We start from the raw sequence: 17,582 nt of genomic DNA on the forward strand, positions 1-17,582 counted from the left end.
AAGACTTTGCTGTTGTTCACTCACAAATAATAATAATAATAATAATAATAATAATAATAATAATAATAATAATTTATTTATACCCCACACACTCTGGGAGGCTCCCAACAGAATATTAAAGGTAAAGGGACCCCTGACCATTAGGTCCAGTCGTGGCCGACTCTGGGGTTGTGGCGCTCATCTCGCTTTATTGGCCGAGGGAGCTGGCGTACAGCTTCCGGGTCATGTGGCCAGCATGACTAAGCCGCTTCTGGCGAACCAGAGCAGCGCACGGAAATGCCGTTTACCTTCCCGCCGGAGCGGTACCTATTTATCTACTTGCACTTTGACGTGCTTTCAAACTGCTACGTTGGCAGGAGCAGGGAACGAGCAACGGGAGCTCACCCCGTTGCGGGGATTCGAACCGCTGACCTTCTGATCAGCAAGCCCTAGGCTCTGTGGTTTAACCCACAGCGCCACCCAGGTCCCTAACAGAATATTAAAAACACAATAAAACATCAAACATTAAAAACTTTCCTAAACAGGGCTGTCTTCAGATGTCTTCTAAAAGTCAGATAGCTGTTCATTTCCTTGACATCTGATGGGAGGGCATTCTACAGGGCGGGTGCCACTACCGAGAAGGCCCTCTGCCTGGTTTCCTGTAACCTCACTTCTCACAGTGAGGGAACCGCCAGAAGGCCCTCAGTGCTGGACCTCAGTGTCCGGCTGAACGATGGAGGTGGAGATGCTCCTTTAGGTCTACAGTCGTACCTTAGATCCCGAATGCCTTGCATGTTGAACGTTTCCGCTCCCGAACGTCACAAACCCGGAAGTGAGTGTTCTACTTTGCAAAGCCAGTCGGAAGCCGCACTTTGGTTTCCAAATCTTTTAGAAGTCGAACAGATTTCTGGAACCGATTCCATTTGACTTCCAAGGTACGACTGTACTAGGTCGAGGCCATTTAGGGGTTTAAAGGTCAGCACCAACACTGCCCTTTCTCTTCTTCGAAGAAATCCTTCCTGGGACCCCACATTTGTAAATTTTTCCCTGGAGCTTCAAAGCTGCTATAGGAATGCGGGAAGCTCCGTTTTGAGCTTATCATAAAGTCATGGAGCTGGTATACCCTTTGCTCCTGGCACAACAGCACACCGCGATGGAAACCAGAGCGCACAGAACACTGTGATGGAAACCTGATGACACAGAAATGCCGTTTACCTTCCCACTGCAGCAGTACAAATTTATCTACTTGTACTGGCGTGCTTTCGAACTGCTAGGTTGGCAGGAGATGGGACAGAGCAACAGGAGCTCACCCCGTCATGGGGATCCAAACCACCGACCTTCTGATTGGCAAGCCCAAGGGGCTCAGTGGTTTAGACCACAGCACCACTGGTGTCCCTAGTTGCATGGCAGTGCAAATAGATAAATGGAAGGTAAATGGTGTTTCCGTGCGCTTCGGTTTCCATCACGGTGTTCCGCTGCGTCAGAAGTGGTTTAGTCCTGCTGGCCACATGACCTGGAAAGCTGTCTGTGGACAATCGCTGGCTCCCTCGGACTGAAAATGAGACGAGCACCGGAACCCCATAGTTGCCTTTGACTGGACTTAACCTTTATAGGTTAAGGTGTTAACCTTTATAGGTAAAGGTAAAGGGACCCCTGACCATTAATTTATTTATACCCCACACACTCTGGGAGGCTCCCAACAGAATATTAAAGGTAAAGGGACCCCTGACCATTAGGTCCAGTCGTGGCCGACTCTGGGGTTGTGGCGCTCATCTCGCTTTATTGGCTGAGGGAGCCGGCATACAGCTTCCAGGTCATGTGGCCAGCATGACTAAGCCACTTTTGGTGAACCAGAGCAGTGCACGGAAATGCCGTTTGCCTTCCCGCCGGAGCAGTACCTATTTATCTACTTGCACTTTGTGCTTTTGAACTGCTACGTTGGCAAGAGCAGGAACCGAGCAACGGGAGCTCACACCATCACAGGGATTCGAACCGACGACCTTCTGATCAGCAAGCCCTAGGCTCTGTGGTTTAACCCACAGCGCCTTTACCTTTACCTTAATCTGTAAGATTGGAGCCATTGGGATGATGATGATGATGATTCTGTTATTTATTGAGTTTATATACCACCCTATCCCTGCAGTTCTCAGGGTGGTTCACTGAATAATGTCTGAAAATAAAACTGCAAAATAAAAACAACAACCCAATATCCCACCCACATTTTAAAAGGGCATAGGATGTCAATCAAATCAACCAAAGGCCTTGCTAAAGAGGAACATTTTTGCCTTGAGCCTAAAGATGTACAGTGGTACCTCGGGTTACATACGCTTCAGGTTACATACGCTTCAGGTTACAGACTCTGCTAACCCAGAAATAGTGCTTCAGGTTAAGCACTTTGCTTCAGGATGAGAACAGAAATTGTGCTCCGGCGGCGCGGCAGCAGCAGGAGGCCCCATTAGCTAAAGTGGTCCTTCAGGTTAAGAACAGTTTCAGGTTAAGTACAGACCTCCGGAACGAATTAAGTACTTAACCTGAGGTACCACTGTATAATGAAGGCGCCAGGCAAACCTGCCTGGAGAGAGCATTCCACAAACGGGGAGCCACTGTAGAAAATGCCATTATTGTGTTGCCATTCTCCTGACCTTTTGTTAAAATGGGCAGAAAACATATTCCTCCTCCCAGTGCCTTTGCCTCTGCAGCGGCAGGGCAATGAAAACACCCCACAGGTATAATGAAAACGAATGAGACGCGCACTCTGATGAAAGTTAAACACTTTTAATCATGTACTGAATTCTCCTGTTGGTCTCACTCAGCATAATGTAAGCTTCCTACATTTCTGTGCATCTCTATCTACCTTCTGGTGCAAACAATTAGTCATGCATAAATACCATTAAAAAGCATGTTTAGGGTGTCCGGCAGCACTGATGACGAGGAAGCTGTGTTTAGTGTTATTACTATTATTCTAATTGGGGAAGGGGGGAGGAATTGAACCGCCAAGGAATCAGTTCCAAGAGCAAATTGCGAAAATATGTACAGGCAATGGCCTCTGAATGCATAGCTGAGCATATTAGTGCCAGTAGCGTCATTCAGAAAACAGAAATAGCAATCAAAACAGCTGGGAATGTCCAATATTGAATAGAAAACACTTGCAAGAAGCTGCTAGAAAATGATTCTGACTCATGATATTTTTGAATGGGCAAATACAAGGAAATCACACATTGTAAATGGAAAATATGAAAGTAATTGAACAAATTATTTTGCCCGAAGCTGAAAATGCCTGGATCATATTTAACAAATTCATAGCGTTTCTTGTCCTAAACGTGGGGAAAGATTTGCTCTTCCAGCTGATAAACTCTAAAGCAGCGCCACGAGGGAAAAAAATTCAGGCATTTCAGAAAAATAGGTTTAAAGTTGTTGACCCTTTGAGATGGAATACAAAGCTTTCACTGCATTTCTTTTAAGCTACATAATAGACATGAACTCATGTTTCAGTTCAGAAGGAATGGCGTCAGTTCAAAGGTAAGCAGTGATAAAAGGAATAAATAAATCATTGTTCGCATTTCAGTGTTTCACTCAGCTGAAATAAAAATGGTTTCCCAGAAAACACATTTATTTTTGCATGAAGGGGAGGAAACACTGTGGTTTAGAAGAAGAAAAGAAACCAAGACAACGAGTAGTTGATCAGTCATTTTAGATCTTGGGCAAAATTGCCTTATGGGCCACACACATCCCTTAAGAAAATAATGTGTTACATCACATAGACCATGGGTAGGCAAACTAAGGCCCGGGGGGCGGATCCGGCCCAATCGCCTTCTAAATCCGGCCTGCGGACAGTCCGGGAATCAGCGTGTTACATGAGTAGAATGTGTCCTTTTATTTCAAATGCATCTCTGGGTTATTTGTGGGGCATAGGAATTTGTTCATATTTTTTTTTCAAAATATAGTCCGGCCCCCCACAGGGTCTGAGGGACAGTAGACCGGCCCCCTGCTGAAAAAGTTAGCTGACCCCTGCCTCAAATGCTTGCTGGAACTTCAGGTTTGTGCATTTAAAGAGGACTAATGTGCTCTGAGCTCTAGCATAACAAAACCACATTTTAATTGGTTCTTTTGGAGTTTGGAAAGTAACAGGGAAATGTATCAAAATGTGTGGGGCGAGAATGTGGTAAATATCCTGCAAACCGATAGGATCTATGCTCACTGGTTTATAACCAGCTTGTAAACAAACCAGAATGAATGCTTCATAAAAAAAACCCCAGGTCCAGTCTAACTCCTGTGTAAGCTTTCTGTAAGCAAATCAGGACAACTGCTGAATAACTGGGTCATCTGGAGGAGCTCTTATTTTAAAATAAACCAGTTCTGTTAGGTTTCGGGCCCCTCTTCATTCTGCTGAGTGGAGCCTTGAGCATAACATACCTTGAGCATAACATACCTCAAACAATACAGTAGTACCTTGGTTTACAATCATAATCCGTTCCGGAGGTCCGTTTGTAAACCAAAACAGGTTGTAACCCAAGGCACACTTTTGCCAATGGGGGCCTCCAAAATTTTTTTGCTTGTAATTCAAAAAAAGAAAATAAAAAAGGTTGTAATCCCAAAAATGGTTGCAAACCGGGACACACATTTCTGGCTTTGACGAGTTTGTAATCCAAAACATATGCAAACCAAGACGTATGCAAACCAAGGTACCACTGTAGAGCTTTAGGAATAAGCAGCAAAATTGTAGCCAGAATGACCCAGGAAGAATTTGTGAGGGTGCTGGATCAAAACAAAGATGAAGCATATATTGTATATTCTTGCTCAGCACTGCCCTGATCAGGGCTTACAATACTTGGTTATTGTAGATGCTGTGCATTACATTTATTCTCCAACAATGCTTAGTTCTGTAGGAACAAAGCAAGACAGCCGCTGGCTCAGATATGCAGCATGCTATTCTTAAATTGCAGGGATCTAGCTTTTATGGAAAATGATAATTTGAGAAGGATAATCTCATCTGGTTCATGTGATTTTGGAGCAATCGTAACAGTCTTCTCAAGCAGGCACATGGGAACTGACAGCACCAGCCTATGCATGTTTACTTAGGTGTAAGTTCCACTCAGCTCAGTGGGACTTACAATCTGCACTCTTAGAAATGAGCTGTAAAATTAACTATTTAGGTGGTATAATATATGAAGGCATAGGAAATGTATCTCCACCAACCTTCAACTGCCTCAAAACTTTTATTTTTTTAAAAAGCACAAGCCTTCTCTTCCTTCTTATTTTAATTTCATATCACCAAGAATTCATTTTGTTCTTCCTTTTGTCTGAGCTTATATTTGCCCATCTGTAACACTTTGATAAGGCTTTAAACAATCCTTCTGTTCTGGTTCCTTTCTCCCCTCTCCCACTGAAGCTCCCCATTTATTACTTTTATAAGAAGATTGGTTTCCACAAATGAACAATTTTTAAAGACATCTGAGTTGGTAACATCCGAAACTTTCAGACTACTCTAAGCTGGGAAATAAAATAGACATCTGAAGTCACAGAAGTAATTTTAATGTGGCATTTAGGGTAGAAAGCTGGTGTTTCAGAGGCAGCGAGGAATGCTTAAGCAGTTGGAAGTTAAGAGGCTCACTGGGTTTTGAGAAACTGAAATAAACCATTCTGGAAAGCTGCAGATGAATCTATAATTTAGGGAAAGGTTGCTACCTGTCCTTTTGGAAGAACTTCAAGGTTGTACACACACACACACACACACACACACCCCAAAGAAATCTACCTGGACATTCTAGATACCAAGGCTGGATCTAAACACATCAAAGAAGTGTTTCAGTTAAATGCATTGTAAAAGGTATCTATTTATCTACTTGCACTGGTGTGCTTTCGAACTGCTATGTTGGCAGGAGCCATTAAAACATCAAACATTAAACATCAAAAAACCCTACCCTATACAGGGTTGCCTCCAGGTGGTTCAGAGGCTGCATAACTCCATACCCACCAACATTTGTCCAGTGAAAACAGGGACATCCTACCATCCCCTCCAATATGTCTCTGATCAAAATAGGGACGTCCCTAAGGAAGATTCCAGGGTTGAATCAGAAACTAGGATGGCTTCTGTAAATCCGGGACTGTCCCTGTAAAATACAGGGAAGCTTGGAGGGTCCGACGGTCCCTTGTGCACTGTGAATTTTTGAGGGGATCTTTACTGAGACATTTCATGAGCACCATAGAACGGACGACCGTCTTGCCTCAGCAATGGACTGCTGCCCACAGGTATGTGGCTGGCGACCCTTGTCTTAGGCCAGCTCTGAGGCATAGCTAAGACCAGCAGCTGGCTTTCAGGGGCATTCTGAACCTGAGGTATAAAGACCGAAAGTCAGATGAAGTGAAACGTTCTCAAGATCACCTTGGGAACCCTGCAGGGTGGGGGCCGAATCCCCAGGGGAAGTTCCACAAGCTAAACGCTTGTGCTATGTACCGTATTTTTTGCTCTATAAGACTCACTTTCCCCCTCCTAAAAAGTAAGGGGAAATGTGTGTGCGTCTAATGGAGTGAAGGCAGGCTGTGCAGCTATCCCAGAAGCCAGAACAGCAAGAGGGATTGCTGCTTTCACTGCTTAGCAATCCCTCTTGCTGTTCTGGCTTCTGAGATTCAGGTTTTTTTTCTTGATTTCCTCCTCCAAAAACTAGGTGTGTCTTGTGGTCTGGTGCGTCTTATAGAGCGAAAAATACGGTACTTTGCTGAGCAAGCTTGGAGGTTGCTGTGAAATCATGGGAACAGATTACAGATTTATAGGGTAACCTGTAACTTTGACAAACCTATAAAAGGGGAGGGGGAGCCAGAGAGCTGGATGGGAGTAATCAGCTAAGCCATCCCTGACAGGAATAAACAACCGGTGCTCATTTGCATGGCTTCTTTAGAATCATTATGGAAATGAGTTCTAAGAAATTATGGAAATGAGTTCCCCTCCACCACCACCCCCAACTCCCCACACTGAGATGTCATAGGACCAGCCTTTAATGTTGCTACAGAAGACACTGACAAATGAGGTTTACGGCTTACCCTTTACAGATCATTTAAATGTTCTGATGCGATGACTTCAAAATAGGAACGCCGTACCTGAGATATTGCTGGGTTCGAAAGCCCAACTTCTAACCAGTGGATTGGGTTGTGGGGTTCCTTGTTTTCTCTTTAAGGTAAAGGTAAAGGGACCCCTGACCATTAGGTCCAGTCGTGACCGACTCTGGGGTTGCGGCGCTCATCTCGCTTTACTGGTCGAGGGAGCCGGTGTACAGCTTCCGGGTCATGTGGCCAGCATGACTAAGCCGCTTCTGGCGAACAAGAGCAGCACACGGAAACGCCGTTTACCTTCCTGCCGGAGTGGTACCTATTTATCTACTTGCACTTTGTGCTTTCAAACTGCTAGGTTGGCAGGAGCAGGGACCGAGCAACGGGAGCTCACCCTGTCGTGGGGATTCGAACCGCCGACCTTCTGATCAGTAAGTCCTAGGCTCTGTGGTTTAACCCACAGCACCACCCGCGTCCCTTGTTTGCTCTTTAATCATTATCTATTCATCTTGGGCCACTGAGAGCTTCAGCGGAGAATTTATTTCATTTTTCTCCAAATCAAATGTGATGCTTTTATTGTACTTTTATGCAAATGTGCGTTTATTCTTTATTTCTTTTTTTTTTTGAGTTATGCCAAGTGACAAGCACTAGTCATGGTTGAACAGAGAATAAATCACACCCATCTTTCTCCTCTGCTCACTTCTTCTCTTTCATTTCCTATGCCTAGTTCTTGTCCTAGAAATTGACAAGCTAACTTTGGATGCCTATCAGGGAGGTTGCTCAGGTCCCAAAGGGTGGCAGCTTTTGTTGCTGTTGTTGTTTAGTCGTTTAGTCGTGTCCGACTCTCCGTGACCCCATGAACCAGAGCACACCAGGCACTCCTGTCTTCCACTGCCTCCCGCAGTTTGGTCAAACTCATGCTGGTAGCTTCGAGAACACTGTCCAACCATCTCGTCCCCTGTAATCCCCTTCTCCTTGTGCCCTCCATCTTTCCCAACATCAGGGTCTTTTCCAGGGAGTCTTCTCTTCTCATGAGGTGGCCAAAGCATTGGAGCCTCAGCTTCAGGATCTGTCCTTCCAGTGAGCACTCAGGGCTGATTTCCTTCAGAATGGATAGGTTTGATCTTCTTGCAGTCCATGGGACTCTCAAGAGTCTCCTCCAGCACCAGAATTCAAAAGCATCATTTCTTCGGCGATCAGCCTTCTTTATGGTCCAGCTCTCACTTCCATACATCACTACTGGGAAAACCATGGCTTTAACTATACGAACCTTTGTTGGTAAGGTGATGTCTCTGCTTTTTAAGATGCTGTCTAGGTTTGCCATCACCTTTCTCCCAGCTTTACGTATCATCAGAAATGAGTTGCATGTGCTGATTCATGTGCATGGAGGCAAATGGAGAAAGAATGAGTCTGGTGTAATTTGAAACACAAGACATCTTGCCCTGGTTAGGAAGACTACAACCAGGTGACTTCTCAGTCTGCTGCCAAGGTCCAACTATCGATAGGCATCTTCAAGGCCCCTTCGACATGGCAGGAATAGACAGCTGCACACATACGAGATGGGAGAAACTTGGGTTGCCAGTAGTGCATGTGAAAAGGATCTAGGGGTCTTAGTGGACCCAGTGGTGTAGCGTGGGGGGTGCAGGGGGGGCCAGCCGCACCGGGCGCAACATTTGGGGGGGGCGCGCGCTCGCGCTCGCACTCGCAGCTCTCTGCCCCTACCTGGCTTACTCACTCTCTCTCACTGCAGTGCTGGCTGTGCGAATCCGATCCGAGCTGCCGGGTCGCCGCCCACTGTGGAGGGGGAGGGTGCCAGGCGTGCGGTGCGGTGCGGAGCGGAGAGAGAGTGAGTGAGGGACTATCTGGGGGAGGGACAGTGCAGTGGCCACCCAGTGCAGCGCTGAGTACGGGAGAGAACCACACCAGACCAGCCCAGGCAGCAGCAAGAAGAAGCTGGCAGCGGCGGCAGGTTAGGGGTTAGGGGCGCAAATTACTTGCCTTGCCCCAGGTTAAAGGTAAAGGTAAAGGTACCCCTGCCCGTATGGGCCAGTCTTGACAGACTCTGGGGTTGTGCGCCCATCTCACTTAAGAGGCCAGGGGCCAGCGCTGTCCGGAGACACTTCCGGGTCACGTGGCCAGCGTGACAAAGCTGCATCTGGCGAGCCAGAGCCGCACACGGAAACGCCGTTTACCTTCCCGCTGGTAAGCGGTCCCTATTTATCTACTTGCACCCGGAGGTGCTTTCAAACTGCTAGGTTGGCAGGCGCTGGGACCGAGCAGCGGGAGCGCACCCCGCCGCAGGGATTCGAACCGCCGACCTTTCGATCGGCAAGTCCTAGGCGCTGAGGTTGCCCCAGGTTAGGGGGCGCAAATTACTTGCCTTGCCCCGGGTGCTGACAACCCACGCTACGCCGCTGAGTGGACCACAAGCTTAAAATGAGTCAACAGTGCGATGCAACAACAAAAAAGGCCAGTGGTATTCTAGGCTGCATCAACAGAAGTCTACTGTCCAGGCAAAGGAAAGAATAGTATCACTACAGTGGTACCTCGGGTTAAGTACTTAATTCGTTCCGGAGGTCCGTACTTAACCTGAAACTGTTCTTAACCTGAAGCACTTTAGCTAATGGGGCCTGCTGCTGCTGCTGCTGCTGCTGCTGCTGCTGCTGCTGCGCCGCCAGAGCACGATTTCTGTTCTCATCCTGAAGCTAAGTTCTTAACCTGAAGCACTATTTCTGGGTTAGCAGAGTCTGTAACCTGAAGCGTATGTAACCTGAAGCGTATGTAACCCGAGGTACCACTGTATTCTGCCTGGGTCAGACCTGGTGTACTGTGTCCAGTTCTGGGCGCCATAATTTAAGAATATTGACAAGCTGGAACATGTTCAGAAGAGGGTGACCAAGATGATGAAGAGTCTGGAAATGAATCCTAATGAAGAATGGTTAAGGGAACTGGGTATGTTTAGCTTGGAGAAGAGAAAACCGAAAGGAGATATGATAGTTATCTTCAAATATCTCAAGGGTGTCACATGGAAGAGGGAACAAGCTTGTTTTCTCCTGCTCCGGAGGGGAGTATCTGAACCAATGGCTTCAAGTTACAAGAAAGGAAATTCTGACCAAACATTAGGAAGTACCTTCTGACATAAAAAAGGTAAAGGGACCCCTGACCGTTAGGTCCTGTTGCAGACGACTCTGGGGTTGCGGCGCTCATCTCGCTTTATTGGCCGAGGGAGCCGGCGTACAGCTTCCAGGTCATGTGGCCAGCATGACTAAGCCGCTTCTGGTGAACCAGAGCAGCGCATGGAAACACCGTTTACCTTCCCGCCTTAGCAGTACCTATTTATCTACTTGCACTTTGACATGCTTTCGAACTGCTAGGTTGGCAGGAGCTGGGACTGAGCAATGGGATAACACCCTGTTGCGGGCATTCAAACTGCTGACCTTCCGATCGGCAAGCCCTAGGCTCAGTGGTTTAGACCCTCACTTTCTGACATACATGCTGTTCAATAGTGGAGCAGGCTTCCTTCACTGGAAGTGTTTAAGCAGAAGTTAGATGACCATCTGTCATGGATGCTTTAGTTCAAATTCCTGCATTACCATCTTTTGTGTTTTATTTCTTTGCTCCATCTTTTAATTATTTGGCACTGCAGTGTTTTATCCTCTTGCTCTGATTTGTCTTGATGTTACGTTTTTTGCTGCTTATTGGACTTGCAGTTGTGATTATTGTGATTATTATTATCATTATTTTACTATGTCAAGGTTTTCCCTTGTGTGCTGTCTAGGCAACTATTGTTATAGGCCAGCTTATACACTGAACAATGGGTGTGTGTGTGTGTTATGCAGACTCATCTCAAATCTTTTGCTATATGTAACTGCATCTCTACAATTTATTTTCTCTATTGAATATGCCCTGAGTATGGATATGTTATTTTTGACATGGTAATATGTTAGCGTGTACATATATTTATGACAAATAATAAAAAGAAGGTGTGTGGGAGATAAACTATGTATATAAATAAAATAAGACGGTAAAAGATATGTTTCTTTAATGGAAACTTTTTAAAATTAATATCTACAAGAAATTGACATGAATATATAACAGGAGCAGACCAGCCAGCTATCATTATTTCATTATCTATAATCTGCCAGGGCACTCTCATTAATAGTAGCAACTATAATAACCACAAATTCATAACTTGTGTTCTTGTGTTTGAGATACTCTCTCTCTCTCTCTCTCTCTCTCTTACGTTGAACAAAGTTTATCCATTTCGTACCAAAGTTGTCTTGTTGATTATTGTTTCTGAGGGTTTTTTTTTTTTTGCCATTATAGTAAATTCCCAAACCTTCTCATACCATTCCTTGATATTAGGGATGCCCACCTGCCTCCCATATTTTGCATATATCATTCTAGCAGCTATTAGGATACCAGTTCTCTGTGCTCTATCTTAAAGGTAAAGGTAAAGGGACCCCTGACCATTAGGTCCAGTCGTGGCCGACTCTGGGGTTGCGGTGCTCATCTCGCTTTACTGGCCAAGGGAGCCGGCGTACAGCTTTCGGGTCATGTGTGTCACATCGCCCTTGAGCCAGTGCCACCGACTGGACTCATCCACTTCAGCCCGACTTTACCTTCTGCACAGAAGGTGGGTAGAGACCACCTTCTGCACAGGAACAGGTCAAAGTGCTGTGGACTTGTGAGCACCAGATTCACTCCCGAAGACAGTCGTTGCACAGCAGAGTATAGCAGAGCATAAACCACTCGGAGAACAGCTCTGTAGAATAACTGCTTTTATTCTATCTACAATTATCATACAAACTATATACAGAGCTAAATGGAGAAGCTGAACTGCACTGAGTGTCTGCAGCTGCTCTTAGCAGCAACCTTATCTATACAGAGATAACTCTCTCTCTAACACTCAGTCTCTCTCTTTGATGTGAGGCTGGAGCGGAATAAGTAGTGAGCAGAAACTGCCCCCCTCCTGTCTGGAGAATCAGCAGAGAACATCTGCAGATTCTTGGAATGGCAGGGGTGAAATCTCCTCAATGTGGACTATGCCACTTCTGGCGAACCAGAGCAGTGCACAGAAATGCCGTTCACCTTCCCACCGGAGTGGTACCTATTTATCTACTTGCACTTTGATGTGCTTTCAAACTGCTAGGTTGGCAGGAGCTGGGACCGAGCAACGGGAGCTCATCCCGTCACGGGGATTCGAACCGCCGACCTTCTGATCGGCAAGTCCTAGGCTCTGTGGTTTAACCCACAGCGCCACCCGCGTCCCTCTCTTACTGACCCTTTTAATAGTGAAGGAAGACAAAAATGGGATGCATTGATGCAGCATACCCAAAGAACTCACAGAAATATATTGTTACAAAGGTTGCGCACCACCCTGATCTCGGCCGAGTGGTATACAAGATTCCAGGGGGTTCCAGGCACTCACCCAGGGTTGTGTTCCCATTGAAAATCAAGAGGCATCAGAGGCTGTAGTGTGTTTAGGAAATATGATTTAATTACACGTATTTACACCTGAGTTGTCCATGGAGTTTTCTTGGCAGGGATACTGGAGTGGCTTGCCGGTTCCTGCTCCAGGAGAAGATGATCGCCGAAGAATCGATGCTTTTGAATTATGGTGCTGGAAGAGACTCTTGAGAGTCCCATGGACTGCAAGAAGATCAAACCTCTCCATTCTGAAGGAAATCAGCCCTGAGTGCTCACTGGAAGGACAGATCCTGAAGCTGAGGCTCCAAGACTTTGGCCACCTCATGAGAAGAGAAGACTGCCTGGAAAAGACCCTAATGTTGGGAAAGATTGAAGGCACAAGGAGAAGGGGACGACAGAGGATGAGATGGTTGGACAGTGTTCTTGAAGCTACCAACATGAGTTTGACCAAACTGTGGGAGGCAGTGGAAGACATGAGTGCCTGGTGTGCTCTGGTCCATGGGGTCACAAAGAGTCGGACATAACTAAACGACTAAACAACAACAACAAATCACTTGTCTTTATTCTTGAATGGCACCTCTCTGTGCCCAGCTCCAGAGGAAGCTGGCTTGACTTCAAACCCCACATTTACTATTTTCAGAAATCATAGGGAACACCTGGCACCCAGGAATTTGAGGGGATCCTTGCCTACTGCAAATCCAAAACAATATTATGACTATGGCTGTCAATATCACAGATAAGGCATCTGAGTGTGTAGGGACTCCACATCCCATATTACTTCCTGAGTTGCTTCTTTTATATTCTGAGACATTTTGTTTACAACATTTCTTACTGCTTGGAAATGTTAGCAGCCCACAATACAAGGCAATACAATACAATACAATACAATACAATACAATACAATACAATACAATACAATACAATACAATACAATACAATGCAAAGAGTTCCCCCACAATATTTTGCCTCTGCGTGAAAAAGAATTGTCCTCTATTTTTCACCTACTGCATATGTTTCACGTAGTAGTGTATTGGCTGCAATCAAAACTGATAATCTAGTGGTGTGCAGTGAAATTTTTCAAAGGGGAACAGTTAGGGCCAGAGGCGCCAGCTTGCAAGGGAGATGGGGGCAGTAATGTCCTGATGTCACACACCTGAGCATCATGCCTCCCTCCCTAAGCTGTGCAGAAGCTTCCTGGGCTTTGGGAAGGAGGCGCCAGGCTCTAATACTTTAATACTCTATTCTACCCTGAACATTTAGGGGACTAGCCTTGTCCTGCTAATTCACTAGGGACATGGGTGGTGCTGTGGTCTAAACCACTGAGCCTCTTGGGCTTGCTGATCGGAAGGTCGGCAGTTCAAATCTGCCCAATGAGGTGAGCTCCCGTTGCTCTGTCCCAGCTCCTGCCAACCTAGCAGTTCAAAAGCACACCAGTGCAAGTAGATAAGTATGTACCACTGTGGCGGGAAGGTAAACAGCGTTTCCGTGCACTCTGGTTTCTGTCACAGTGTTCTATTATGCCAGAAGCGGTTTAGTCATGCTGGCACAGGATCCGGAAAGCTGTCTGTGGACAACGCCGGCTCCCTCGGCCTGAAGCAAGATGAGTGCTGCCATCCCATAGTCACGTTTGACTGGATCTAATCATCATGGGGTGATTTACCTTTATATTTTCTAGTCCACTGTCTGCATGCCACTGCTGCAAACCACCATGCTGTAATGTGTATGTGTGTGTTCCACAGTGTGGGCGCCACTAATGAAAAGGCCCTCTGTCTGGTTCCCTGTAACCCTCTGTCTGGCCCTCTGTCTGGTTCCCTGTAACATCCCTTCTCGCAATGAGGAAACCACCAGAAGGCCCTCAGCGCTGGACCTCAGTGTCCGGGCTGAACGATGGGGGTGAAGACGCTTCTTCAGGTATACAGGACCGAGGCCGTTTAGGGCTTTAAAGGTCAGCACCAACACTTTGAACTGTGATCGGAAATGTACTGGGAGCCAATGCAGATCTCTCAGGACCGGTGTTATGTGGTCCCTGCCGCCACTCCCAGTTACCAGTCTAGCTGCCGCATTGTGGATTAATTGCAGTTTCCAGGTCACCTTCAAAGGTAGCCCCACGTAGAACGCATTTAACAGAAACTGAAAAGTGTCCCTGGACTCACTGAAAAAAAAATCTGTTAAACTTATCCTTCTGGTCCCTTCCAACTCCACAATTCTATGAGTCCTCTCTGGCTCTGCATTTGAGCTGTTGTACAGAATAGGCTTGTGAGAATGCCTCAGGCATCTATGTTGGCTTTTGTTGACGGTGTTATTTGCCTTGAAAGAAAAAGTATATGCATTTTAAAGAAATCATGGAAATACTGATAAAAGACTAAGCTCCCCTCTATGGCTACACTGCTTTCTGATCATGTATGCTGCATGGAGCCAGAAACCTGTATCAGTTAGACTGATGCCAACAACAACAACAACAACAACAACAACAACAACAACAAGGTTTGGGTTTATTTGTCGGCTGTTTCCTCCCCCAGTTGCATGGTTGCTGTTAGAATTCCTGCTCCATGATTGCAGTCATGGGATTTTTGTCTGTCACATGACGGTATATGTTATGTACTGGGTTGAATAGGATCCAAACTGCAGCAGTCTGATTGGCCCTAGAACAATAGGATCCAAAAGGCAGCAGCCTGATTGGTCCTAGAACAATAGGATTCAGAATGCAGCAGTCTGATTGGTCCTAGAACAATGCAGCAGTATGATTGGTTGGCAGGAACTACCCAATCATGCTCCAGATAGAAGTGAATCCACAACCTGATTGGCTTACAGTAGAATTCCGGAATTAGCCAATCATGTGCAGCCCATTGTGTAAATAATGTATATAAAGCAGATACCTTGAGGGGACTTTCATCCCTCCTCACCACTATGAGCTGAATAAAGAGCATGAAATCACTTTGCGACTCTGAGTATATTTCACTGGCGACGAAGGTGGGATCCCGCTGAGCTGACTGCCACACACAGCACCGCAGCACCGCCACCTGCCGCATCGCTGCCTCGCACCGTGTATCCAGGCTTCAGCTCCGGGACACAAGGAACTCAGAATGGCAACCAACAGCAGCTTTTCACCGTTCAACCCAGCATCTGGAGACTGGGAAGCATACGCCTCCCGTTTCACCTTCCTCCTAGAAGCCAAAGGGGTCACTGATGAAGAAGACGCCAAGAAGAGGGCAATATTCTTCAGTGTCTGCGGAGAGGAGACGTTTGAAATCGCCCGGGCTCTCCTTGCGCCTGAAGACGTCGCTACTGTTCCATACAAAACAATAATGGAACAGCTGAAGGGGCACTTTTCGCCGCAGCCCTCAGTGGTGGCTCGTCGAAATGCCTTCTACGCAAAGCGGCAAGCCCCTGGGGAAACCATAACTAGGTTTGTGACCTCTCTCCGCCAAGCCGCCCGGTTCTGCAACTTCTCAGAGCTGGAGAACATGCTTCGTGACCGCCTCGTCGGTGGCCTGAGGGATGAGAAGCTGCAACGACGCCTCTACGCTAAGAAGGACCTAACGTTCCAGGTCGCTCTGGAGGAGGCCCTGGCAACGGAAGCTGCCGAGAGGTCGACGCAAGAGGCACGGCCGAGCCAGCCATCCCAACCGAGGGTCCACCATGAAGACCTCACCGACGACTCAGGATCCAACAGGGAGGAGGTGCACCGAGTACAGCAGCGCACTCAAGCAGCCCACATACCACAGCTGCCTCGACGAGAAGGAGGGAACTGCGCAAGCTGCGGAGAAAGTCACGAGAGGAGGACCTGCCGTTTCCGCAACGCAGAGTGCAGGCAGTGCAGAAAATCGGGACACATCGCCCGGGTGTGTCGGGCTCGGCCCACCCAACGCCAGGCATCAGATGACCAATCCAAGAGCCCCAGGTCCCGGGGCCCAACGCACCAAGGCAACTCGACTGAGCTCACGGACTTCCAGGTATACCAGTTGCCCCACCCCAACGTAGAGAAAATTTATGTTGACGTACAGATAGAGGGGGCCCCATGCCGCATGGAGCTTGACACGGGTTCAACTCTATCCATAATCTCGGCAATGACCTTAAGGAAACTGTGTCCTACTGGGGGTCCCAAACTCAGGCCGGCCCCATTCACCCTCCGGGACTTCCAGAAACGTAAGGTCCCCACAATGGGGGTGGGGACCTTCAGGGTGCAATACCGAGGGCGGACGCGGCAACTGGAATTGCTGGTGGTCAAGGGCCCCTACATTAGCTTACTGGGATTGGCATGGTTTGGACCACTGGGGCTAGCCGTCACCGGGGTGAACCACACTAGCTTACAAGTGGACGTGGACGCCATATGCAAGGAATTTCCGGGGGGTTTTGATGGGAAATTGGGACAGTATACGGGGCCCCCCATTGCTCTACAGCTTGACCCCGCAGTACGACCGGTCAGGCTCAAGGCCCGCCGGGTCCCGTTCGCCCTGAAACCCCGTATAGACGAGGAATTGGACCGGCTTGTGGAGCAAGGAGTGCTGGAGCCGGTGCCTAATGCCCCCTGGGAAACCCCAATTGTCACACCCGTCAAGCCTAATGGTTCGGTCCGCATCTGCGCAGACTACAAATGTACCATAAACAAGGCCCTTACGGCCCATGCATACCCAGTGCCAGTGGTCAGCCATGTTCTTGCCACCCTGGCTGGGTCGAAAATTTTTGGCAAGCTGGACTTGGCCCAAGCATATCAACAGCTGCCAGTAGATGAGGCCACAGCAGAGGCACAGACGATTGTGACGCACAGAGGAGCATTCAGGGTAAAGCGGCTGCAATTCGGTATCAGCGTGGCACCAGGCATATTCCAGAATCTAATGGACTCTCTACTTAAAGGGATTCCTGGCGTCACCCCCTTCTTCGATGATGTGTTGATTGCCGGGCCCACACCAGAGGAGTTTGAGGACCGCCTCCGCACCGTTCTGCACCGTTTCCAGATGGCGGGTCTCAAGGTGAAGCGGGAAAAATGTCTTCTAGGAGTGCCTCAGGTGGACTTTCTGGGATTTATGGTGGACGCAGAAGGGGTCCACCCGACTGGGGACAAGGTACGGGCCATTTGTGATGCCCCAGCGCCCAAGAACAAGACTGAACTTCAGGCCTTCTTGGGACTA

The sequence above is a fragment of the Podarcis cretensis genome (assembly GCF_951804945.1).
Source record: "Podarcis cretensis genome assembly, chromosome: 3".
Taxonomy (NCBI): Eukaryota; Metazoa; Chordata; class Lepidosauria; order Squamata; family Lacertidae; genus Podarcis; species Podarcis cretensis.